The sequence below is a fragment of the Pipistrellus kuhlii genome, unplaced genomic scaffold (genome assembly GCF_014108245.1).
Source record: "Pipistrellus kuhlii isolate mPipKuh1 unplaced genomic scaffold, mPipKuh1.p scaffold_m20_p_2, whole genome shotgun sequence".
Classification (NCBI taxonomy): domain Eukaryota; kingdom Metazoa; phylum Chordata; class Mammalia; order Chiroptera; family Vespertilionidae; genus Pipistrellus; species Pipistrellus kuhlii.
The window spans coordinates 61738571-61765172 of record NW_023425515.1 but is presented as its reverse complement, the minus strand read 5'-3'; the positions used below and the strand labels follow the sequence as shown (position 1 = coordinate 61765172).

At 37.6% G+C, this 26602-nt stretch overlaps 1 pseudogene; it reads right to left on the bottom strand.

The window, feature by feature from the left end:
* Window positions 1-1679: 1679 nt before the first annotated feature.
* On the bottom strand, window positions 1680-2956 carry LOC118722939 (annotated as a pseudogene).
* Between the last annotated feature and the right edge of the window lie 23646 nt (window positions 2957-26602).

Here is a 26602-nt window from a genome sequence, read left to right as displayed (position 1 = left end):
ATCCTGTCAAGGAAAAATATTCAGGACACATATCTTTCCTGATCTGGAAAAAAACAACACTAACTGAAAAATTTCTTACTTTAAGAACACATAAGAACTCAATTCTCAGCCCTTTAATAACAATAATAACAATAACTATCAAAATTTATAGAGCCTTTTCTGTGTGCTGCTAGCCACTGTGCTAGTCAGAGGAAAGAAAGAAAAAAAGAAAGAATAAAGAATGAGAGAAAAGAAGAAAAATAAATCTAATCTGAGAATTTAGGGAGAGGGGCTTTGTGGAGGGTTTGTCCAGGAAAAGTAAGATGAACATTTTAGGCCAAGCTTTTTTAGTTTTTAGTGAACTAGAAAAATGTGTTATATTCAAAGAGCCCTGAGCAATTTGAAGTTACTAGAATATAGAATGCATTATGAAGAGCTTTGGGAAAGAGGTTTGAGAAACAGATACAGACAAATGCATAGAGGGCCTTTTCTCAACATAAGAGTATTACGGTACCTGGAATTGATTGATAGTAATTTAATCTGTAATCAGATCTTAAATTAACCTGTAATTTCTATAGAGTGGGTTTGTTTTTATTTTCCTAGCCTTCCATCACCACTGTCACCTTTAAAAAAAAAAAAAAACAAAAAAAAAAAAAAAACTTATGTTTTATAATAATGATTAAATTGGAGAATAGGCACCAGATGGTCAAAGTTCGGGTACCTGGATAAAGCAAGTCACACGAGAAATGCCCCCTGAGATTCACCTGGAGTTGTCACAGGCTAAGTTACAGTGGCAATTTGCAACCTTTTCCACCTCATGGCACACCAAAAAAATATATATATTTTGCTGATATGACAAAAAATGTATAATGTTGATTCATTCACACTGTGTGACTATTATTATGTTGTCTGTTGTAATTTTTTTTTTTTTTAACAATCTAAGGGAAAAGAGGTCAGTGCTCCTGACTAAATAGTCAGGGATTAGAGATCGCTGGGTTATAGCAGTGATCCAAACTGATTGCTGGGTCCCACTCCCAGTTTCTGAGTGAGGTCTTCAGTGTCCTCTCCTAACAACTCCCCAGGTGATACTTAAGCTTATGCTTATGCTTATGCTTATGCTTATGCTTATGCTTATGGTACAGAAACCACATATTCAGAACCATTGGAGTACATTAGTAGATTAGGCAGGGGTAACATTCCTTAAGAGAAGTGTACTACATTTTAAGATACAGTGAAGAAAGGAGGCAGGTAAGTCCTTACCATGACTGTTACATACAGAATGTACACCTGACCCACATCCCTGGCCTTTGAATAAATCACCAAGGATACTTTGCCTTAAGTTACTAGTTTTGTGTCCAGCGGAAACTTGAGTAAACATATCCTCACTGTGACAGGTTTGAACATGTGGCTTTAAACCTCTCTGATCAACAGAAGTTAATCTATTTGTAGTTATACAGATTTCTTATTTGAAATTATGACAAGCAGGCTTAAGTAAAGTTAACATTAAAAACTCTTTATCCAAGTCACCATCGAAAGCTTAATTAATTAAGTTTTCTTCTTAATTAATTCTATGTTTTGCCCACTGTCTTCAACAAACCTGCTGTCCTATAATGAGCTACCCAGCATGAGGACATTTCATACTAACATTGATTGGTTGCCAAGGAGACACCACTGCCACTCTGTACAAGCTCATGTTACCCATCTCCCTTTCTGCTAAAAGGAGAACTCATGGGTCAAGGGCAAGATGCTAGGGAAATAAAGATTATAGATTCAGACTAATAATAGAGATCTGAAGTGAACAATATGTTCTCTTTATATTCCATCTGTCAGCAGCAAAAGTACTTGAGTTCAAATGATAAAACATGAATTTTTATGCTGGAAGGAATACCAGCACCCAAGAACAGTCAGAATATTCTTTCTTACAAAAATCCAAGGGAAAGGCCAAGGGGAACTGGCATTTACCTGTTAGGTCCAAATGTCTTCTATCCCTGGATTGATCTGAGTCAGGAGATTTCCCCAATAAAAGAAACTCTGTTATTCTGAACAAAATTATTATTTACTAGAGGCCTAGCACATGATTGAAATCGTGTGAGGAAGCGCCCTGCCTCCCACCTCCTCACATGGCCACCCTCACATGCCTCATTGTGCATGCAGCCTCCTACAGATCGGTTGTTATGGTGTGATGGCATGATAACCACTAACATATTACCTGTTGATTCTGTAGGATAGTAACCATAATTGGAGGTAAGTATAGTTCCTTTGCAGAATTCCAAACTTTTGGACTTCTAGAAAGTACTCATTGTTTCTCTTCCAGTACTGTGCCATTGGTATTGCATAAAATTCTGGAACACTGGTGGATCATGGCTTTCCTCTCAATATCATCAGTGTTACTGTCTGCTTCCTCTTCCTCTTCATCCAAGTTTCCCTTGGTCAGGTTCAGGTCAGAAGGATCAGACACAGGAGACAAACCATATGTCTCAGTTCCTGTGTCGAAGGCTATAGAGTCCATATCTTTTCGAAAGTGCTCAAGTTGTTCTTTCTGCTGATATGGCTTTGTGCACAAGCCAGCAATTTATTTGGATGTCCATATTCAGAATGACACTACCTTTCATATTATTCCACAGCACCAGTGACTTGTAAAAAGAGTTAATTTAAGCCTGTACCCAGAAGAGTAGACACACCTACCACCCTGAATGAGCTGCAAATATAAGACCAAGCTCACTGAATGACCCAGGTTATTGATGTAGGTAGTCTTTTGATTCAAGGCATCTTGGTGGTCCTCCAAATCTTCACTCATCCCATTGCAAAGCTGTGCTCAATGATGCCTGCAATGAAAAGGAGCTTGGTTTTGTACATGATGCAGGGCCTCGTTGATGACTGTCCCAGAAACTGGCCAGGTGAATACTTTAATCTACCCTGGTGTGTCAATCAAGACATATTTAGACATGTTAGAGTCCTTCTCAATAAATTTCATCATTGATACAGCATGGAGGGACCTGAAGAATATGAGGCTAACCAAAATAAGCCAGTCAGAGAAAGACAAATATCATATGGTCTCACTCGTATGTGGAATCGAATGAACAAAATAAACTGTTGAACAAAATAGATCCAGAGACATAGAAGCATGGAACAGACTGAGGGAACGTTGAGATAGGTGGGTGGGTGGGAAGAAATCAGCCAAAGAACTTGTATGCAAATGTGTATAACATATGTACACAGACAATAGGGTGGTAAAGGCCTGGGGCAGAGAATGGGGAAGGGCAGGCTAGAAAGGGTCAATGAGGGAAAAAGGAGGACATATGTAATACTTTCAACAATAAAGATTTAATTAAAAAATAAAAATAATTGTCATCACCTGATCAAATCTGCTAGCAAAGAGATTAAGTGAGATCACTATGCCACCATTGGGCACAATCCCATATATGGATCCTGAGTTGAGGGTGTAAATTGTTTATAGATGAATCTAGATAATAAATTTCATACCAATATGGCAGGAAAGAAAACTTCATGCACTGGGGTCCAGATTAATCTCATAAGGTGGAGAGCTGTGCAGCTGTCTTGGGAGCCTCTGTACAAGGGTGGTTTTCCCAGGTCTCACCACCCCAACACCAACACGCACATGGGGGGCCAAAGATGCCCGAAGCCTGGGTTCAGCTGCCACCACTGTCACCTTTCATAAGGAATCAAAGTGAACATACATGGGATTTGGACTCTTCAGTATTCATTTGAAAAAAAAACCAAAAACTATTATTAATATACATGCATTAAATGTTTTTAAATGGAAGATTTACTCAGAAAATATGAATGAATGTTCCTGGACCAGAAGTTATTATTTCTATGTCTCTGAAGTGAAGAAGTCAACTTCAACTTAGTAAACATAATGGTATATACTTTTACTTTTGTCCCTCATAAATAGATCACATCAGTTGCTTTTTTATGAACAGATCACAGTCAAAGCTTTTGAGAAGTAAAGGGGTCCAGAAAACATGGGGTCACCATGCAGCAGGGTAATCCTCTGCTCTCCATCCCCTTTCAGGTTTAATGGCCATTGTCAGTCTCTATAAATGTAGGTAAATCAACAAAACTCAAATCTAACTGTTCTGCAGCAAGCTCCTGATATGAAGTCATCTATAACTTCTTTGCATTTAAATAGGATGTCTCTTTTCAAATTCTCTACTCCATTTAACAAGCTACATAGTATGTTAACTTTTTTGGCTCTCCTGAGAAATGTGTCCTGGTTGTGGCATGCTGGCATAACTAAAGACATTTTCTTTCAAAGAGCCAAAAATTTCTAGGCTCATGGATTTATTCCAATCAGCATCCATCGACTTTTGAGTATCGGTGTGCTTTTAGGGCTGTGCCAGGCATGGTAGGAGACATCAACGAAAGAACATAACCTGACACTTGCTCCCACCAAGTTTATGATCAAGTTCAGGGGAACAAGACTAACATACACGCAACAACTGGGAAACAGTTTGAGACATATATAATTAAGTGCTGAGTGTAATACTGGCTGTACATGCACAATACTTCACTAATTACCTATTCCTTTATGGAAGTAATACTTAACTTCGGGGATTTCAATCACAATTTCTCTATAGGCATTCATTCTTGTAACCAGCAATTCAATTATTGCAAAGAGTTACAAGCATACCCTAGTTTTAGCAAATTATCAGTATTGTTCTCAGAAATGTGTGTGTGTGTGTGTGTGTGTGTGATGTATTTCCTATTAAGCAATTAATTTAAATCCTGATTGTTCTGATCTCCAGGGCCTTTTGGAGGGTGCTGGATCCTCAGGCATAATTCAATTTTTTCAAATGAATTTTTTGGCAGGCGGGGGATTTAGAGCCTTGAGGGGAGGAAATTTGCTTTCTCCCAAAGAACAGGGGAGCAGGCCAGCCTGGGTGCGAGGCAGGCCTGCTCTCCTCTTCGGCCGGGGCACTGGCCTTCTTTACTCTTTCCAGGCTTCCTTCCTTCTCTTTTGCTTCTTTGTTCCCTCTTCCTGTCTGCCCTGTGATGATTCTCTTCTTCCCACTCAGTATATAACCTATAAAATAAAAGGCTAATATGCAAATTGTCCCCTCAACCAGGAGTTTGACCAGCAGGCAGGCTGGCCAACTGCCCATGTCCCTTCCCTCTGGCCAGGCTGGCTGGACCTCACCCAAGCATGAATTCATGCACCAGGCCTCATACATACATATATATATATATATATGACAGATTATTATGCCTTCAGAGATCATAATAATCTGGCCACTCAGTGTAATTAGACACTGATATGCGTGACATGACACTTTTCTCCTAATCTGAGTGTGGTACAAGGTACTCACTTCCCCAACTTCAGTTTTGTTTTGTTTAAATAAATAAGTGATATTCACACATCAGGTTGAATTAACTAGCATGGTGATAAAGAGTCACATTTCCTGACTTTGAGTCCCAATTCTGCCTCTTCCTAGCTGGGTATCCCAAGCAAGCTGTGTACTGTTCTGTGATTCCAGCTCCTCATCTAGAAACAGAAAGAAAAACAGTGTCTACCTCAGAGACTTCATATCTTAGAATTAATTAAGTTATAGGTAATAACTCTACAAAATTTTATAAATTAGCTTTTCTTATGTATATTAACTTGTACATATTATATATATATGGAGTGTCCATTATGTACACTCTTCTTTCTGTTTATTTGTACAGTTAGTAGAGGGCAGGTCACCCAAGCGAGCTACTGCTCTGCCACATCCACCAGCAATTTATCAGAGCTAGATAGATTTCAGCCCTGCTTCACCACTCGAATGCACTGTACCTACCATCAGAAGTAATACTTTCTGTGATCTGATAAATTTCAGCAATATGCAATGAATATTTCTTTAATAGAGCCTTGAAAAACAGAAGAGTGGTCAAAATAGGACAAAAGCAAGGGCCACCATCAAAGCAATTTTGGAATAGCCCATACTTTACAAGCTCTTACAAAGACTGTGTAATTAGGAGGTTTTGATTTAATAAAAAGTTTCAAGAATACTCAAACAATTTAGAATGTGAAAGTGGGCCAAATGGATTTGGGAAAACTCTGCCATTGTTCTACTTTATACAAGTCAATGGAAAATAAAACTTGGGGAAGTGGATGAATAAAGGTAGCTTTTCTCTGAACATACAGCCCTATCATAGTTAATAGTATTTCTCTTCTACTTAGAAGGAAGGTTTAAGAGTGCTTGGGACTATGAACACATTCTTAGATTGACTCACTTGATGGTAGAAAACTAAAAGTGCAGTCTTGGTAAGTCTTCCCCCTCCAATGACTAAAGTTTAGATGAGCAATTTATTTCCAGAATCAAACTCATCAGATGCCAAATGACTTAAATAATGATAATGATGGCTGATATCTATCAAATGCTTGCTATATATCAAGCACTGCCTAAAATATTTTACAGTTGTTAACTCACCTGATTCACTTATATAATCTCATTTAATCCTATTACAACCTAATGGGCAGAAACTATATATGTTTCCATTTTACTAATGAGAAAGTTGGCTCAAAGAGTTTAAAATAAAGTATCTAGAAAAATGATCCCTGGTAGTTAGATAGTAGGCAAGGCAACTCTAAAAGCACTTTAATTTGAACTTTGAAAGCAACTGAAATTAGGTCAGTTTTCATCAGTGAAAGTTTGAATACTCATTAATTTTTGTGAGAGCAACATTGACTTAAAATACCGATTACCTTATTTACAAAGTCATATAATTCTGATTTTAGGAAGCCAAGACTAAGAAAACACCCACACTCACACCCTCATCCAGTTTTATTTGTGCTATACCAGATCCTTCCAATCAGTTTATTATTTGGGAACCCTTTCAATATAGAAAAGATCAGAAAACAATGTAATCATTCTTTTCTTCTTATAAAGGAACAAGTGGCAAGGCTGCTTGCCAGTACATACAACAGGTACCATAGCCTTCAAATTCCTCACTGCCTTCTAGTTATCAAGAAAGTTAATTATTATCAAATCTCCACCTCTCAAAAATGAGGCCAAAATTTACTTTGTTCCCAAGCCCTTGCCAGGTCAAATAATGTAGTACTAAAATGGCAGTTTTATTCTGAGCCAAATTCTTGATACTTTAGTAGAGTAACACAGATAACTTTAGGAAACTAGATTAAATTTAGGAGGAAAAGTTGCTATATGGACCTGGAGTAGCATGGAGGGGGACGGAAGAGAGTAAATTACTTAAGATGCACAAGAAAAAAATAGTTCAGATGATCAATGATTTCTAAGACCACGTAATAGAGTTTGAGTAGTGTACATTAAAACATTGCTTAATGAAGAGCTAATCTAGTAAGATCGACTGCTCTCTTAGTGTTCCTACAATCTATCAGAGAGGGCCTGAAAGAGAAAATCTCATTTAAAAAAATACAAATGCTTTGAAATTGGTGTCTTATAGAATCCCTTCCATGTCCCAAACCAGTCTAGGGCATAGAATATACAGAGATATGGAGATATGCAGAGGGAAACAGTGAAGAGAGAAGATGAATGATAAAATAAAAAAATGGATTTAAAAAAAAAAGCAGTACTAAGAATTTTTTGTTTATAAAATAATTTAAAGAGTTCAAACTCTTATTCACATATGATTTTTGAAAATAATTTTTTCTCCCAAGCCAAATGGATACGGACATGCTTTCACAAATATTGAAGTAAACATAATCACAACAGCTTTTACCATTCTCACAGATGGCTCTTTGGGATTTGTACATATTGATTGATTTTGATTTAATTGATTGTAAAGAAATTCTAATTTATAAACTCAATTTGTTCAGGAAAATGTTAATAACCTATGCAAGAATATTTGAATGCAGTTGAATCAAAAAAGTAACTTTTTAAGCCAGTTGATAATGTATGTGAAGATTTGACTATGAAATACTGAAAAATAGCCACACTAAAAAACAACAACACTCTATTTTATGCATATAAAAGTATTATAATTTATAAGGGTAGCACACAAAATAGATTACATAACACCCTCCCAAAAGCATGATTATTAAATTATTGTTTTCTAGTAAAAAAAAAAAAAAAAAAAAAAAAAAGCCATTGCAGCAAGGTCAACTGCCTGAATGCATGGAAGTGTGTGTGTCACATACTACACTTTTTGAACTAAAGGAAGTGCCTCTTTCAAATCAACAACTCTATGTTATCTCCTTCAGCAACAGTGATTTCATTGGAGTTTTACATCCTGGGTGCAATGAAGCTGGGATTTACTGCCTGAATAATAGATCAAAGCAAATCAGAAAGTAATTAGTTGATAGAGCAAAGGGCTGCTTATCTGAATGACTTGGTTTATGGAACATAAAGGAACAGGAAACCCTTGACTTTGCTTTTGAAATAAAGAACAGGAAAAATTATATCTAAGTGCAATTTGTCCTAGGGAGGAAATCAACTACATTTATTCTTTTCTGTTGCAAATTAGATCTATGTGGTCTTTGCTACTAGCTTTTTAATCTGAAAGTCCATTTCCCTTCATTGCATATGTTTTTCTGGAGTCTGCATATTCATTTTCTGGATATTAGATACCCTATTTACCACAGCAGACGTTTGCTGGGCAAGATTTTAACCCTCCCTTCTCAATGCAGAGTTTTATAGTGAAAATCACTGATAAAGGAATTGTGTGACAGACCTCACTGAGCAGATCATTACACATTAGATTTTATATTATTATTAGATAGCATATTAAGTGCCCACTCTATCATCATCATGGGTGACTGCTCAGGGGGGAGCAGAGCATTCAGCTTTAGGAGGACAGAGTTTAATTTGCACTTGAAAATGGTTAACAACAGGCTAAAAGCCTAACAAAAACACATTTAGAAAGTCAACCAGAGGGATTTTTATTTTAATGAAAAAGAATAATGAAAAGCACTCTGCAGGGAGAGAAAATTTGACAAGGTTATTTAAACATATATGTGGGCTCTAATGTTTCAAAGTGTTGTTTTAAAAAAAATAATGAGCTTCTATTTACTTTGTGGGTTTGGGTAAGAGTTGCAGTGGCTGCAAGATCATCTAAAAAAAAGAGGGTAAAGGGGGGGATAAGTGGTATTCTAGAATTGTACCCCTGAAACACATATATTTTTATTAATCAATGTCACCCCAATAAACAAAAAATTTAAAAAGCAAGTAACAACTGAGATTAGATTGTAGGATATTTGAGTTGGATGAATATTTAGAGATGATCTAATCTGACCTCTTCATTCATTGAACATGACACTAAAGCCCAAAAATGTGAAATGATTTCCCCAAGGCTATGCAACTGAGAATAGAACTGTACTGAGAATGACCATCTGATGAGCACTTACGCAGGATATGCCTGTAATCCCTGTAACAGACTGTGAGCAAGCATTATAATTGACAGTTTACAGACAATCGGAAGCAGAGGAATTACATAATTTACCAAAGATCACAGCTAGAAAAAGGGAGTCACAGATTTAACCGGTATGATTCAAGGATATGCCTTAACAGCACACCCCCACAGAAGGCAGAGCTCTCTGCTGCTTTCCACAAAGCCTTCCAGATCCAGGGCACTGGTTTTTAGCAGAGCTAGCCAGGCTCTGTCTACCAGACCTGTAATATCACCTGTTCTGAGTTGCTGATGTTATAACCCTCCCCCAATCAATATATTGAACCTACCCTAGTTTCAATTCAGCCCCAACTCCTCTAGACATTAGATCCTATTCCCTTTGGCCCATGCCTAGGATGACCCCAGCCCCTTTCCTCATCCAAGTGCAGCCCCTGAGACCCAAGCGCAGCTCAGTGTCCCTGGTCTAGAATCAACTGAGAGGCAGTAAGATAGAAATAAAATTGGCCAGATTCCAAATTCAAGGTGTAATGGAAAGTGAAGTAGAAGCTTAAGCACCATCAGGCTGGTTAGACCTCAGCAATTTAATAACTCGGATCAAAGTTAGTTTTTTAGCCAGAGTTACTAAGAAACAGAGAAAGACTATGACCCAAGAAAGGGAGTTGGTAAGAAGGGAGGGATCTTAGACAAATCTAGCAGCCCTGTGACTCAGCTATGATGTGTGCCACCAGATCCTAGGCTCAGTAAAAGAACATAATCCTAAAACCCATTCCAAGGTGGGGCAAAGTCTTGCTTGAGGAGAAGACTCAGAATTCAATCAGAACCAGTGCCAGCAGGGACATGCTATGGTCCCAGCAGGGAAGAGCTGGGACTGGTAGCAGCAGGGGGCATACCTGAGGCAAGGTCTGACATTGCCAGGTCTCCCTTCTGGCCTCCTTACAGTACCTTCTGTTTATCAGTCACAGTTGTTTTGTTTAGACAGAGTCTGTTTAGGTTTTGTTTTTTGTTGTTTTTGTTTCCAAGTACCCTTCTCATTTCTTGATGGCACTGAACAAGACAGGCAGAGTTGTCCTGTCCCATAGGCCCTTTGCCTGGTCAACCCAGTATCCTTGTGCCAGATATGGTCACTCACACCTCTTTCTTTTTTTATTAACGGGAGGCACCCTGAGAAAGCTGGCCATGCTTGGTTAGTGTAAAGGCCTATGTAAAGGCCTGTAGTTCCATGTGGCTCTCTGGATAAAGTTTTTTTCAGAATCCCTGCTAACATTCATCTTTCATACTGCAATGTTGGATTTGGTATTTCCTTTCCATGACTTGAAATCATGCTGGGACCGCAGATAGCATTCCAGGTTAGACTACCTGATCCAATTTGGATTTAATTTCACCTAGTCCGGGATACAGTCCTCACTGTGCCATCCTAGTCCCCAAGGAGGGCCCTGTGATTGCCTGCAGACAAGTGAGCCTATTGCAGTTGGTCAGCACTGAAAGGAACAACCTGCTATTTTTCCCCCATACAAGTGTCACCTTGGTGGGGAGAATAATGTTTTATGAATTTCCCTCCTTTGTATCCCAAGTCCACCTTTTACTATCTGTCAGTATTATCTTATTTTTTATTTTTATTTATTTATTGATTAAGGTATCACATATTTGTCCTCAACCCCCCATTCCAATCTCCCTCCCCTATCTTTCCCCCACCCCCTATTGTCCTTGACCACTGGTTAGGCTCATATGTATGCACACAAGTCCTTTCTTTGATCTCTCTATTTTATCCCCACCCTCCCTTTGAGGTCCAACAGTCTGACCCATGGCTCCTTATCTCCGGGTCTGTTCTTGTTCATCAGTCTATGTTGTTCATCATTTCCCCTAGATGAGTGAGATCATGTCCTACTGGAAATACACTTATAAGAATCAAAAGTGCTCTTTCAAGATAATACTGATAAGATGGCTCTTATCAGTATTATCTTGAAAGAGCCTTTTAACCTCTTTAAACTTAGTTTTATTTCTTAAACTGTATATACCTCATAAAGTTGTTAGGAAGAATAAATGAGATTTTTTTTACAATTATAATTTCAACTGTAATATTCCCTAGTGTATAAGGATTCTTCCAAGAAACAGAACCAATAGGATGTATATGTCATTATATTTATTAATTTACAAGAGGCCTGGTGCACAAAACTTGTGCACCAGGGAAGTAGTCTCCTCAGCCCAGTCTGCACCCTCTCCAATCCAGGACCCCTTGGGGACGTCCCTTTCACAATCCTGGGCTGCTGGCTTATAATCACTCACTTGCCTGCCTGCCTAATTGCCCCTCACTATCCCCCCCTGCCAGCCAGGCTGTCCCCAAATGCCCCCTACTTGCCAGTCTGGTTGGTTCTAACTGACCCCCTCACCAGCCTGGTCACCCCTTACTGCCCCCTCTGCCAGCCTGGTCACCCCAAAGTGCTCCCACTGCCGACCTAATTACTCCAACTACTGCCCCTGCTGGCCTGGTTGCCCCTAACTCCCCCTCCCCCCAACCAGCCTGGTTGCCCCAACTGCCCCCCTATGCCAGCCTGAATGCCCCCAACTGCTCTTCACTGCTGGTCTGGTTTCCACACACAGCCTACTGTTCAGCCATTTGGTCATTCCTCACTAATCCCCCTGCCATCCTGGTTGTAGGCAGCCATCTTATGAGGGCATGAGGGTCAATTTGCATAGTACCTCTTTATTATATAGGATTAGAAGGAATTGGCTCACATGATTATAGAGGCAAGCAAGCCCCAAGAAGTGGTCAGCAAGCTGAACATGCAGGAGAGCTGATGGTTCAGTTCCAGTCTGAGTGCAAAGGTCTGTGAACCAGGAGAGCTGATGGTGTAGTGACAGTCCAAAAACCAGCAGGTTAAATTCCTGGGAAGAGATTATGTTTCAATTTAAGTCTGAAGGCATCAGAAAAACCAATGACCCAGTTTAAAGGCAGTTAGGCAGAAAGAGTTTTCTGTCACTCAGGAGAGGGTCATCTTTTTTATTCTATTCAGGCCTTCACCTGATTGGATGGGGTTCACTCACTTCATGGAGGTCAGTCTGCTTGACTCAGTCTACCCATGTAAATGTTTATCTCACCCCAAAACACCAACGTGAAACAGAATAATTTTTGACTAAATATCTGGGAAGCATGTGGCCCAGTAAAGCTGACAAATAGAATTAACCTTTACTTAATTAACTTAATTACTTAATAAACTCAAATATGTTAAACTTGAGCCAACTTGGGTCAGCAAGTATGTGGGAATATATTCACATATGTATTTCTAGTCTTTATGATGAATTTCTATGTAAGATCATATTATACATTTTGTAACTCAAACTCACAATTAGTGCTTCTGAAAACTGCCATTAACATGGCACATACTATAAAATATAGAAGCATCCAAAAGAAATTTAAGAAATTAGCCGAAGCTGGTTTGGCTCAGTGGTAGAGCTTCGGTCTGCGGACTGAGAGGTCCCGGGTTCGATTCCGGTCAAGGGCACGTACATTGGTTGCGGGCACATCCCCAGTGGGGGGTGTGCAGGAGGCAGCTGGTCGATGTTTCTCTCTCATCGATGTTTCTGGCTCTCTATCTCTCTCTCCCTTCCTCTCTGTAAAATATCAATAAAATATATTTTAAAAAAATAAAGAAATTTAAGAAATTATATCCTAGCAAAACTAATTTTTATTCTTGGGTAAAACACTGAGAATTTAATGAAAAGAAAACCAGTATGTCTGTAGTATGAAGTTTCAGAAAAACAGAGTCAGAAAAACCCAGCTCTCAAAGAAGGAATACCCCTAGTCTATTAAGTTCCTCCTATTTTAAGTAAGATCTAATCATAGCACACTATATAAGTGACCTACTAGGTATGAATTTCTCAGATCTTTCAAAAAGCTTTTTAAGTTTCCTTGTAATAGATTATGAAGGAAAAGAAGTCATTAAGGGCAAAGGGCAAAATACTACCAAGAGTTGCTTTTGAAAAGCTCTGGAAGAAGACTTAGGGAACAGCCGTGGCTGAGAGAAAAGTTAATAATTCGACACACAAAGGTTTGGCATTGATTCTGACATTGTTCAATATAGCCTGTTCATAAAAAGGAAGAGAAACTGGGAGATGAGTTACTAGATATACAGTCTAACGGCTAAGCCTGCCAATGACTCTGCTTGAGGGAAGTGAGGAAATCAATCAAGAGCAGTGAAAGTTATCATGTGGATTCAGTGCTTTGGAATTTTATTAAAAATAAAAGCACTTGAAATTTAATGTATAGCAATAGTCAGACCAGCATAAATTAAGTTTTTTCTGAAATCTCTTGAGAAGTGAACTGGTTAAAGGAAGATCTAATCTCAACACAAATCGAATAGACAGAAGACAAGAAGAGAATGCAGTTATAAACCAGTTCTTCAAATAAGAAATGTAACAGGTTATATATGAATTTCTATTAAATTATAGTACCAAAGACAACTTCTTATGGACTTTAAAAACGTTTGATATTCTTTGATTTCAATTTGAATGATTCAATTTGAAGTTGGATGCAGGGAGAAAAAAATAATTGCATATTGAGAAACAAAGTAGTTGGTGTAAAATCATACTGGATTAGTGTTACTGGTTGTGATTGTCGGATGTTCTCATTAGCTTGCATTGCTCGGCCTTAGCATCCTATGGCACAAACGAATTCACATTAGCATTGATATACACATGTCCAAGGTTTTACTTGCATAACTGCCTCAAAAAAGTCAGTGTTTCCTGCACTGCTGGATTTAAGACTAGCATAATTTATTTCCTGTTTTTTTTGTTGTTGTTATTTGTTTGCCTTTTATTTTTTAAATCAAACTTCCCTTTGGTATCTTCTGTCACCGAGCCAGGAGAAAAGCACACATCACCACTAGGACTGGCGCCTTGATACAGCATCAGAAACCTACATCCCTAAAGTCCCTTGAGCATTTCTTCTGAAACTATTTAAGACTGTCAAATTACAGTGGGGAGGTTAGGGAGATCTGGGGGAGATAAGAGATCAACCGAAGGACTTGTATACATGCATATAAGTACAACCAATGGACACAGAACTCTGGGGAGGGGGTCATGTATGGGAGGGGAGGCAATGGTATATGTACAAAGATAATAATTTAATAAAAAATAAAAAAAGAAACTGTTTAACCCTAATGCACTTCTGCAATGCCCTGAGTCTTTATGCAAGATTTTATTTTCCAAAACTGGCCAGAGCATGACTTTTGGCCCCACATGTTCTTCCAGGGTTTTGCCACTCCCCCATTGAGAAATAAATTCTTCTCACCCTCGCCTTGAACCTGGGCAGCTTATGTCTGCCTCATACACTGGAGAAAGGCAGAAGTGATGCTCTGTGACTTCAAAATCTAGGACACAGAAAGTATACAGCTTTCTCATGGCTCCCCCTTTAAGACCCTGGTACTTGGAGCCCAGCCACCATCTTATGAGGAATCACAAGGTACCTGGAGAAGTCATATGTTTCCATCAGCAGCCCTGACTAAGGTGACAGCCTACAACCAGCATCAATTGCTAGATGAGTGAAAGGAGAGACCTTCAGATCATCCCAGTCCCCACTTTTGGAGCTGACACCAAGTTGAGCAAGCAATGAATGATTTCTGCCAAACCCTGCCCAAATTGCAGAAATGTGAGCCAAAGAATTGCTGTCATTGCCTTAGGCCACTATTTTGGGGTGGCTTATTCTGCAGCATTACATAGCTAAAACAACCCATCTTTGTCAGAACCACACATAATTCAATGCAGAACTGAGGAAAATATCAGTGTCCCCAATTCTATATGGACCTTCAAACATAAGTTCCAAACATAGGCCTGTCCAAATACTAAACATTCTTTCATGACAACAAGCCTCTCAGCTTTTGCTTTAGGCCCTTCTTAATAAGAAGCAGCTGAAGCTCCTTGGCCAGGCACCATGCTGACATATTCATCTTACTATTTCTCCCTGAGGAACATTAATCCTAAACTTCCTCCTAGAAGATTCTTCCATTGCATGAATTTTGACTCATGTAGTCAGATGCTGGAGATTAAGGGCAGAGGTGACGGGCTGGTCCATAATTTTAGATGAATAATCAGATCCACTCAAAACCCCACTTCAGACCCAAACCTACTTTCACTACTTTTTATAAATCATCTCTGAGAGAGAAACTTTCTAAGAGGCTGTGATTTCATTCTCTGTCTTGGTAATGTCATTTTTTATGAGATAAAGTGATCAGGAAATACAAGTAAAAATAAAAGAGATATGGAGGAGAGAAACTTTCTTATGAGGAATATACTTCGTGAGAGTGGCAAGGCTATATAATATAAAAGAAAACCAGGAATTTTAGTAGCCCTTAGAATAGGGGTGTCGAACTCAATCAGAGAAGGGGCCAAAATCTAAAATCCAGCCTAAATCTCAGGCCGAATGGTTTACTGAACAGTCATAAACTGTCATTGTGATGGAAATGCAGCGGAGTGCAGTGATGACAGCGCGGTGCGGGCCACATTGCAAGGCCTGGCGGGACGGATTTGGCCCTCGGGCCTTGTGTTTGACACATGTGCCTTAGAAAGACTCTCATGCTACCAACCTAACAGTGAGGTAATGTGGAAGGGTTATAAAAAATAAAAACAAAAACTCTTTATGTTTTATTAAACTAAGATAAGGCAGCAACTAGAAGATCCTACCCTAGACAATTAGAAAAGAGCTGAAATGTGATCAAGAAGTGAATAAATCTCTTACTAAGAAACGAATGGGATCTTAATCAGGTGACAAACTGTAACTCACTCCACCCTGTATGACTGTGTATGCCCTTTATGGCAGACAACTTGCCAACAAAAAAATCACTTTCCAAGGTGGGTGACTGTGATATCCAGAATTTGAAGAGTACAATAATTTTATGTTTTCCTTTTCATTAACCTAATGTTACTAAGCAATAAAAATTGGAGAGATGAAGATTTATATTTAAAATAAATACAAATTTGCAAAACATACATAAATATACTGGTCTATAATACCTCATAACTCCTTTTTAATACTTTCATTTTAGACTATTTTTGTCTTTATCACTTCTAAAGTATTATGGGAGTTTTAATTTTAATATCTAATTATAGCTGATAATAAGTGTGGTTTCCAATTATTTAAAATTCAATGGAGCCAGTTGCTGTACTAATTGTTATAAGTATCTCACTTCATTCTCCTAGCAGCTCTTGAGATAGATATTATTATAATTTATTATCTCTAGGCCAAAAGTATATCTCATAGCTCAATATCCCACAGCAGGTAGACTAGTCATCTAAGACAGATGTTTAACCTCAAAACTTAGGTGGGACTCCTGAAATAAAATCCTCCTGCAGACACGAGGACTGCAGCATCAAAACAGACTTCACACCTTAGTTGGGGAAAGGAATAAAGAAGACACCATAGCTGAATTAAATTCTGATTTTTCCTATTTTTTTCCTTCCTCCCTCCTAGAACAAAACAAACAAACAATTCCTTGCCTCCCCCAAAAAATCCAGCTCTCTTCTCTCTCCCTCAGTCACCACCATCACACATTCTGCCTCCTCAGTGGTCCCAATTTTCCTGTATACAACAGGAGTGCAATCCAGCACTTAGGATTTAAGGGGTATCAGGAAGAAGAATTTAGTTATAAAAAAAAAAAACAGCAAAAACACAAGAATATGACTCCATGCCAACACTCACCACAACCACACGCCTCAAAATTCTGCCAGCCTCCAGCCTTCTCTTTTGCTGTTTTATTTTCTTAAGAAAATATTCAAAATGTGTTTAAGCCAATGCAATGACACTGTATTTTTCTTTCCTCTTTAAAAGGTCAAGGAATTGGATTTTAGAAAAGGAAGTAATGGTAGGTGAATTCCAAATATAGACACATCTAACTGGTGTGGGCAGAAAGGACATTCCAGTCTGTCAGGAACTCAGCTCTTGGCTTTATATATCAGCAGTGCCAGACATTGAAAACTCAATGTGCCTTTTGCACTCTATCAGGATGACCATTGTATCTTAATATTATCTATTAGAACAATTTATTTTTAATAGGCCATATGTTTTAATGATTGAAAAGTATATTATTTCATTTGCTCTCAGGCATCATTTTCAGGGTAGCTGATTTAAATCTTAGAAATACACAAATAAAAGAATATTAACCTAAAACCTCTATGGAGTTTTTTTGGGTTGTGAGTGAGGTTGATTGTTTTCTGAGAGTGATAATATTTCCCATGAACCTTTGCAAGGCAATTTTGCAGCTCTTCCCATCAAGAGGAGACATCTATGTTCTCTACATTTGTATCTATACTAAATGTATGACTTCATTAACCAAGAAAATGCGGCAAAAATAATGCTGTGCAAATTCTAAGCCTATGCCACAAAAGACCTGGCAGTCTCCTCTTTAACTCTTGAGAGTAAAACCTGCCACCATGAAAAATAGCTCAGGCTGGTCTACAGAATAATGGGATCCTTTGGAGAGAAAGGTCCCAGCTATCAGCCATCTCAGACATAGAGTAGATGAGGACTAGGCTCTTCAACTTCAGTGCAGCAGACCACTCTGAGCAGTGCCAGACAAGAGCAGCCTACACAATCCACAGCCAAACCACAGAACCATGAGAAATAATAAAACATTTTTATAAGCCACTAAATTTTGGAATGGTTTATTATTTAGTAATGGATAATCAATACAATAGATTAAATTCACACACACACAAAGTTTTATAGCTTAATTATAACAAGTCCCCCAAATTAATATACTCTTCTGTGTAAATAGGTCAATAAGCATTCTTGTTCAGTGTCAGATATAGATCAGATACTAGACCTTATTCTTATCAATATTAATAAAGAAATAACATTGATAACTTAGCTTTATGTTATTTACCTTGCCTTAAAGATTTAGTTTATCATACACCACATTTTGGCTTTAATAAAATTACTTTTTCTCTCTAAAGCCTGAAAAAAAAAAAGGACAAGAATGTCATATTTTCCCACATCTTTCCAATGGCTAAAAGGGATACTCCCTTATCCTTTCAAATCCCATCCTAAGTCTAAAAGCTTTGACTCAAACTCCAGATGGGTTAAAATTTAAAACCTATAAAATAAGAAAGACAATACTGTAAATACTAAAGAGAAAAAAAATAAACTTGTATGAAATCTAATTTACAATCCATTCACATTTGAGTTGACTGTGTCACTTAGGTAAGAACTAAACTCAACTTTGAACAGTCACTGATCCAATGTTTTTTAAATTTTGTTTTTTTAAGCCACAGATATTTTCTTTTCTTCCCTTATGCTTTATTTTATTATTTTAGTCATCACCAAACAAGCTAAAGACTTCCCAGTTTAATAATAATTTGGTTAAAAAGTATTATATTCAAATATTCAGAATTTTTAGTGGGAGTACAATTTTATTTTTCTTTTACATAATCTTTTGCAGTTGTGTGATAGTAAATGTCTAATAAGCAGTCTTCAAGAAGAAGAAAGGTGTTCATATACATATATTTTTCTATGAGTTTTAATGATATAAAAGATGTATAGCACACAATTTACAAAAAGGAATGAACTATTGTTTATTTCTAGAGGCCTGGTGCACAAAATTTGTGCACTGGGAAGGGGGGTCTCTTCAGCCCGCATGCATCCTCTCACAATCTGGCAACCCTTGGAGGATGTATGACTGATGGCCTTAGGCCTGCTTCCTGCAGTGGGATCCTTAGCACTGCAGTGGAGGCATGAGAGGCTCCTGCCACTGCCACTGCACTCACCAGACATGATCCTGGCTCAGGGCTTCTGGCTGAACGGTGCTTCCCTTATGGGAGCTCACTGACCATCAGGGGCAGTTCCTGTATTGAGCACCTGCTCCCTGGTGGTCAGTGCACATCATACAACCAATTGTTCCATGTTCCACTGTTAGGTCAATTTGCATGTTAGCTTTTTATTATATAGGATAAATTCTGTGCAGTCAGTTGATTCTCACAGGATGCTTTCATTAATTTTTGCCAAAGGTTTTTGGTCTTTGGTTTTTAATCTCCAGTCAGTAAAAGGTCATAATTTGACAAATGGAGTTGCATGACAATCCAGTAATTCTTATCCCAATACATTTGTTGTCATTAAACATGGTATGTGATCTGTTCAAATTACTTTGTTCAAATTCTCACATCTCAGATTTAGCAAACTTTTAGGTTTAATATTCACTATTAATATTTTTCCCTCACTTTTGTAAGCCTAGAAAATCAACAAAATAATAAATCTTTGTCATAGTATTTGCTGATTTCCAATGTGCAAATGTTCTCTCCATGGCTGACTTCAGTCTACAACCTTGACATCATTAAATTCAAAGTTAGAAAGATGTAGGTACTAACACACCATTTAATAGCATTTCTACTTTTAAAGTGTCAATAAGCTTAAGAAGTCATTCTAAGCTTGTGTGCTCAGTGGTTGAGCATTGACCTATGAATCAGGAGGTTATGGATTGATTCCAGGTCAGAGCACATGCCTGGGTTACAGGCTCAAGACCCAGTGAAAGGTGTGTAGGAGGCAGTAGATGGATGGTTCCCTCTCATCATTGACATTTCTCTTCCTCCCTCTCTGAAATCAATAAAAATGTGGTTTTTTTTTAAGTCATTAAAATAATTAGAAAATGATGAGATTTTATAATTTAATACCTTTGTTTATAGTATAATCTATTTAATGTTAACTTTATGTAAAGCCAGTTTATAAAAGCTTATGCATCTTTGTGAACTGCATCAAGCATATAGTATTTGAGTACTGTTGAATGGAGGGTGTTCTTTCTGTTTCAGTGTCTAATTAAACAATTTCTCACTAAGGCTATCTCTGTAACAAACTCAAGCTTGAGCAGAAAGAAACAGGACAAGAAAACTAAATTTAAAGAAATAATATTTACAGGCTTGTATATCATGAAATTATTTTTTACTTTAACCTCTCATATTCCTATTTTCTTATCCTACTCTTTCTGTATATGAAAAATAAACAGGTTTTGACATATATAAAAATTTACTTTATCATAAGCTTAATATCAATTTGACTATGATAGTTATAGTGCTTAAAATACAGTCTTATTTTTTACTATCCAAAGTAAAAAAGTCTAAATTAGATAAAAAGAAGGAATTTGAATTTAAGAAGAAGAATGGTATTATAAAGAGGATGGGGAAAACATTTAGAGCAATTTATTTCAGTAAGCATGCTTACTTTAATCTAGGTGCACTGTACATCCAGGCAGTGGTCATTCCTCAGAGAAGCAGGCTCCAGGCTGACACAACATGATTCCAGAAACTCTTGTACTCTCCTTCCACCTGATCAGATTGAAAACACCCTCAGTTCCTGACCCTGGGCTCCAGGACAGTGGCTGTTGAGATGAATGCCTTCTGAACTCTAGAACTGTTAGCTATGCTCAGAACTTCTAAACAACTCATTACCACCTTCAGCAGCCCACTTGGTGCTAAAGTATGCAGCGAATGCTCTCTCCTGTGTTTGTTGTACAGACTTTCAGAACCTCCATTAAGACAGCACATATTCTAAAGTGAATTTCTACACTTGACTCTGGTTAAGTTTCTGCATGATAAGCTAAGTGCTGATTTTAAGTAAATTCCTTTATTTCCCTGGTTTCTTTGGCTACAGACACATAGTTTCTCTGGAATCTTTGAATGCAATATGCTTTTTGTACTTAAAAGTCATTTATGGCCTTTCCTTTAATTTTCTGTGTTTCAGTCTTTGTTTTAATAATCCCCCTTCCTAGACTATCATCTCTCTGAAAAAAGAGGCAGTGCCTTATTCTTTCTCCTGCCTTGTGACTGTTCATAATCTATGTTCTGTAGGGTAACCTATGGGATTTACATAAGACAAGTGCTGAGGTTATGTCTTCTAGTTAAAATTTTCACAAGACTAAAGGGAAAAAAAAACTAATTTGTTCCCTTTATGTCTAGGTAACACAAGGAAATCAATCAAGAAAACAAATCTTGTATTTTTTTAAAGAACATCTCCCCATAATTAATAGTTGCTGTGCTTTGTTTTGTTTTTAATTTATTTCAGAGAGGAAGGGAGAGAGAGAAAAATGGAAAAACCAATGGTGAGAGAGAATCACTAATTGGCTGCCCCCTGCATGCCCCACAATGGGAATTGAACCTGCAACCTGGGCATGTGCCCTGACCGGGAATCGAACAGTGACCTCCCGGTTCATAGGTCGATGCTCAACCACTGAGCCATGCCAGCTGTGCTCATTTTTAAATTTGCTAACTGACTGCTGGCAATTCCTGGTGTCACTATCAGACACCAGGAATTGCCAGCAGTCAGTTAGCAAGTATCAAAAACAAAGTTATGAGAAAGCATAAACCACCATTAGTAATAAATTAATTTAGGTAGGTAAGTTTTAAATACCTTATATGGCAAATAGTTACAGTTCAAAAAGTACACTAGAAACTTTGCCTCTTCCCCTTCACCTTGTATTCTTTTTCTTTTTTTTTTCTTTTTCTTTTTTTAAGGAAGCGTGCTTTCTATATATGCTTGTCTCTTATAAGAAGTGCTGAGAACACAAAGATTAGTGAAATATTACTCCTACTTTGAAAGAGCCACAATCAAATGGAAAAAAATAATGTCACCCTTGATTGGGGAAAAACCACCAACATTTCTATGTCAAGACAGGAGAAAGATAGCCAAAATGCACTGAACATTTACTGTGTACTAGACACTGGCTATGCTCTTTGTGCATAGTATCTCACTTGCTACAGTGCTTATTGGGCACCACACATTGTGTTCCTTTATATGCCTGAGGGTCTTATCTTCTCAGTGGCTTTATAGATTCCCATCTTTAAATTATTTATGCTGCCATATCACCTTAGCGGAGTAAGTACAATCTGGGTAAAACATTTTTTAAATTAAATTTTATTTCCTAGTCTTTAAAGAATTGCCTCTTTGACATTTTTTTAAGATTTTTTTCCTTTATTTGTTTATTTCTATGGTTTCTTTATCAATCATATTAAAATTCTTCTTTTAAAGCCTATAATAACCCATCCACTTTATATACACTCTTAGTATCTGTATATTTATATGTATTTTTATGTTCTATCTACCGTGACCCTCTAAAAGTAAAGACATTATTGATTATATCTACTTATTCTTCCTCTAAATATTTTTTCATATTTCAAGTTCAAACAATACTAAATGACAAAATATTTTAGGGGAAGTTTAATGCTTATGTGATTGTATTACATTGGAAGTATTACAAGATCATTTAGTCAACTTTTGCTGTTACAGTAATCTTTCATACCAAACTCCCCCAAACTCATTGACTTACATACACTAGTATTTACTTTTCTTGCTGATTGTTCTATACGTTGATTGATTCATCTCTTGGAATTGAACTTTGGATTGTCAAGACTTCCCCAGAGATATTCAGTCTAGATCACATGTGTCAAACACAAGGCCCGCGGGCCAAATCCGTCCCGCCAGGCCTTGCAATGTGGCCTGCACCGCGCTGTCATCACTGCACTCTGCTGCATTTCCATCACAATGACAGTTTATGACTATTCAGTAAACCATTCGGCCCGCGATTTAGGCTGGATTTTAGATTTTGGCCCCTTCTCTGATTGAGTTCGACACCCCTAGTCTAGATCATTCTAGGTTAAAGTGATAATGGCTTTCAAGAGTGTGCTCATTTTGTTTTTTAATTATAGGTCAGAGGAATAAAAGAGTAAGCTCTAAGATCTCTTAGGGCCTTAGCTTGAAATCAATACTCTGTCACATCTGCCCTCAATCTATCCAGCAAAGCTATCTGCACAATGTAACCCAGATCAATGGTTGGCAAACTCATTAGTCAACAGAGCCAAATATCAACAGTACAATGATTGAAATTTCTTTTGAGAGCCAAATTTTTTAAACTTAAACTTCTTCTAACGCCACTTCTTCAAAATAGACTCGCCCAGGCCGTGGTATTTTGTGGAAGAGCCACACCCAAGGGGCCAAAAAACCACATGTGGCTTGCAAGCCTCAGTTTGCCCACCACAGACCCACATCAATGGGTATGGGATATACATCACAATATCTTATCCATTGCAACACCACAGGATAGAAGAGAATGAAAACTGGAGAACAGTGATTCATTTATTCTCCATTTAAGGAAGTGTTAATAACCCCTTATAAACATAAATAAACCAAGGTTCTAGAAATTAAAGAAAATCCCAACGTCCCATAGAAAATGGGAGCAAAAGTAGGAATTCAAATAAGATGTTGTTTTGACTTGACAGACCACATTTTATTTCCAGTAATCTGTTTTATAGCACTCACATTGCTAGTTTAAAAAGAAAAGTTGAAATTTCATAGATGGTAGAGTTCTTTTTATTGTAAAATGAATAAAGATATAAAAACAAATGAAGGTACTCAGGTCAATAGCATCATTTACTCCTCTGTCTGAAGTTCTAGAAAAGAAGTGTAATTGGCATTAAAGTGACTCTCCTTTCCATTGTTATATAAATTATCTATTGTGCCTGTAGTCACTGGACTCCACAAGCATATGATGTTAATTAGCCATGTGTGAAGGCTTAAAAGAAAGTCTTCTATTAGTATTATAAAGTTAAATTAACTTTATCTTTCTAGCTAAAGAAGGCAACTGTAGTAACAATGATAATTTTATGTAATTCTGAAATTAAACAATTTAATTTAAAACAAAAATGAGAACTAGTAGAAGGTGCATTTTGAAAATTATTTGTTTTTCATTAATATTCTATGAATTTGGGGATAACCCTATTATCATCAGTAGTTTATGTTGGATGGCCAGCGAAAGTTAGAAGGTCACTTGGGCTAAGGCATCCACTCAAAGTAACTTCTTTCCATATATGAGACTATGTCCAAGACTTTGGCTCCTAATACTATTTTCCAAATTTGTCAGATCTTTAAAATCACCTTGGGATGCTTACTAACATTACTAATTGCCAGGATACTTGTCTGGAGACTGTGATTCAGTAGAGTACACTCTGGAAGCCTGAATTTTTAACCCATGCTCCTGATGACTCTCATAATCTAATAAGAAAGGAGATTAATTATACATTAAAACAATGGGTTTATTTAAGGAAAAAACTACAGGTACACCTTATTTTATTGTGCTCTGCTTTATTGCACATCACAGTGATTGTGTCTTTTATAAATTAAAGGCAAGAACCTTCACCAGCATAAAGATTATGACTCACTTTATTCAGGTGGTGTGGAACTGAACCCATAATATCTCCAAGGTATGCCTGTATTGCAATTCCCCATAATGAGGACAGAAGCAGAGAGAATACTTCCTAACTTAATCTGAGGTTAGTCTTACCCTCATACCAAAGCCAGACAAAAGCATTACAAGAAAGAAAACTACCAATCAATATATCTTATAAACATGGATTGAAAAACCCTCAACAAAATATTAGCAAGTCAAATCCAACAATGAATAACAAGAATAATCACCACACCAAGTGGGACTTAACTTCGATATACAAGGCTATTTCAGCTTTTGAAAATCAGATTTTGAAAATCCAAAGTATACAAAGAACTCTTTAAACTCAACAAAAAAAACAACCCAATTAAAAATAGGCCAAAGATCTTAACAGACACCTCACCAAACTGTTACAGAGTAACAAGAAAGCATATGAAAAGATGCTTCATTTCATATGTTATCAGGGAAATGCAAATTAAAATGGCAATGAGATATCACTACACACTTATTAGAATGGCCAAAATCCAGAACATCCACAATACCAAATGCTGTTGAGAATGCTGAGCAACTGAAATTCTCATGCATTGCTGGTAGGAATGCAAAATAATACAGCCATTTTGGAAGATAGTTTAGTGGTTTCTTATACAATTAAAGGTACTCTCACCATATGATCCAGAAATTGTGTTCCTTGAAATTTCCCCAAAGGAGTCTACAAAAAAAACAGCACATGGTTGTTTATGGTAACTTTATTCATAATTACTCAAACTTGGAAGCAATTAAGATGTCCTTCAGTAAGTGAATGGATAAAGAAATTAACAATGTATAAAAAAATAATACCCCACACCAAGTGGGACTTATCTTAGGTATACAAGGCTATTTCAACGACCTGGTATGGCTAAGTGTTTAGACCATTGGCCCATGTACTGAAGGGTCTTGGGTTAGATTCTGCTCAAGGGCACTTCTGTGGGTTGCAGGTTCGATCCCATAACCAGGTGGAGCTTTTTCTGGAGGCAACCAATGGATGTGTAGCTCATACATTAATCTCTCTCTCTCTCTCTCTCTCTCTCTCTCTCTCTCTCTCTCTCTCTCTCTCTCTCTCTCCATTCCTCCTGCCCTCCCATTCTCTCTAAAAATCAATGGGCCCTAGCCAGTTTGGCTCACTAGATAAAGTGTCAATCTGTAGACTGTAGGGTCCCAGGTTTTTCAGCCAAGGGCACATGCCCAGGTTGCAGGCTGGATCTCCAGTGGGGGCATGCAGGAGGCAACTGATCAATGATTCTCTCTCATCGTTGATGAGAGAGAATCATTGATTCTCTCTTTTCTCTCTCTCTCTCCCTCTCTGAAATCAATAAAAATATATTTAAATAAACAAATAAATAGATAAATATCAATGGGAAAAATATCCTGTGAGGATTCACACACACACACACACACACACACACACACACACACGCACACAATATGTAAAACATCAAGCCATCAAACAACATGGAGGACCCTTAAATACATAGTACTAAGTGAAAATAAATCAATCTGAAAATGATATGATTCTAACTGTATAACATTCTGGAAAAGGCAGAATTACAGAGATAGAAAAAATCAGTGGTATCCTGGGTTAAGGATGGAAGAAGAGATGACTTGGCAGAAGAGAAAGGCTTTATAAGGCAGTGAAAATGCTTATTATAATAAGTATATGTCATCATACACATGTCCAAATACATAGGCTCTACAACACCAAGAATGAACCCTAAGTTAAACAATGGATTTGGGTAATTATGATTTGTCAATATGGATTCATCTTGGTAAAAATGTGCATTCTGGTGAGTGATGTTAATAGTGTAGGAAGCTATGTATATTTTGAAGAAGGGGGAATATGGGAAATTTTTGTACCATCCCCTCAATTTTACTATAAACATAAAACAGCTGTTAAAAACGTTTCTTAAAAACAAAGGAAAACACACAAAAACCTAAAATCCAACTGGCCACAATTCAGGCGTCTTCAAACTACGGCCCGCGAGCCACATGCAGCCCGCAGAGGAGTCTGATCCGGCCCACCAGGTTTTTTGGGCAGTGAGCGCAGCCGAGGTGTTACAGTAGGAATTAGT